The sequence below is a fragment of the Dendroctonus ponderosae genome, unplaced genomic scaffold (genome assembly GCF_020466585.1).
Source record: "Dendroctonus ponderosae isolate FM_Combo_2020 unplaced genomic scaffold, Dpon_F_20191213v2 Dpon_F_20191213_12, whole genome shotgun sequence".
Taxonomy (NCBI): Eukaryota; Metazoa; Arthropoda; class Insecta; order Coleoptera; family Curculionidae; genus Dendroctonus; species Dendroctonus ponderosae.
In genome coordinates, this window is record NW_026017316.1 from 526,409 (window position 1) to 527,807 (window position 1,399).

The 1,399-nt window shown below is 53.8% G+C and overlaps 1 protein-coding gene across 1 annotated transcript in view; it reads left to right on the forward strand.

Moving 5' to 3' along the window:
* Nucleotides 1-459: 459 nt before the first annotated feature.
* Nucleotides 460-1,399, forward strand: part of LOC109539313 (rho GTPase-activating protein 100F) — a gene marked incomplete in the record, with an annotated part of 25,653 nt that continues 24,713 nt past the window's right edge. Inside the window, 1 exon segment of the mRNA XM_048662842.1 lies at nt 460-893.

Below are 1,399 nucleotides of genomic sequence, written 5' to 3' on the forward strand. Positions count from 1 at the left end.
TGCAACAAAAAATCACGCTTTTAATGTTGAACAGTTTTCAGTTGCAATCGATGCCAGAAATTAACCAAAAACTTGTCACGAAGCAAATCCTAACCTAATTTTTGCAAATAACTCCACTAAGAACAGGTGCATTTGCTATCAATTGAGCCCCAAGCCGACAGACCAACCTCAAAAAAATAAAATAAAAAGCCCCATCGAAAAAGGCACCAACTTGGCGAATGCGCCCCAAAAAAAACCCCGACTGGTGGCAGCCTTGAAAGCTGCTGGCCGAAGGGCCTGCAGGGCGGCGAGCGTGCGCACGCCGCCCAGGGCTGAGCGCTCGCGCGCACAGCGTTGCCAAGCGCCCCCTTTCGCCCCGACTATCGCCCCACTCACACCCGCCAGCCCCACAGGGGCAACGTTTCCAGGGCGGGGGGCGTTTGGCAACAGTCCAACAGCCCGGCAGAGCAACTGGGGGGGGGAAGCCGATCCAGACGATTGGGAAATCGGGCCCATTTTCCGCAAAATTCGAGGAAATCGCGCATTGTGTGGCGTCGCTGTGCGCCCTTTTCCAGCCGGCCATCCAGGCCGACATCGTTGCCCATTCAATAATTCGGGCTGTGTACTACGAGGGGGCGGCGCGTCGATTCGACATTATCGGACATGTTTCGGACCGCGTTCTGATTGATCATCATCAGTGCAGACAGTTGCTTGCCAGCCCGATCCTGAGCGGACCGCGCTTCTCCTCCACACTCAACCGTATCGATTTAATAGCAGGCAATCGAGTGGTTTTGAGGCGAGTGTTTCCTCCTCCTGCGACTCGGCGCTGAAAATGCCTCAAATCCTCAAAGCCTGCTGGCAGCGGACGCTTTTGAGGACGGCGGCCTGGACGAGATGATCATGATTCTAATCGGGTAAGTCGTGAGCGCAGCGCACTCCTCCCTGCTCCTCCAAGCCTCAAACGTTCCGGGTTTGAGGGCCGATTTAGGGCGAGCAGCGGGGACAGAATCGGGGACGTTTTAAGTCGATTTGTCCCGGAATTAGGCCATCTTTGCGTCCAGTGCTGTCCTATTTTCGCCCAAAATTCATGGCAGTGGCGCGTTTTTTTTGCTTCCTGCCAAACGGGGGCTAAACTCGCTAGGCTTATGGCGGGTACGCCACTGGATCGAGCAATTTTTGCGCTTTCTGGCGCCCCAAGGCCGTTGCAGTGGCGTGCCGGGGCGAATTTTGGCGATTTTTTTAAAAACATCCATGCAATAATCACTCTCCGATGTTCAGAATTTAATTTCGCAAAAACGGCTCCCGATACAAACATGCCCGGCACGCCGCTGGATAGAGCGCACTTTGGCCTTCCAGAGCCGAAAACTTCACTCGAATAGAGATTTTAGGCGAATTTTGGCAAATTTTCAAATTCCGAATG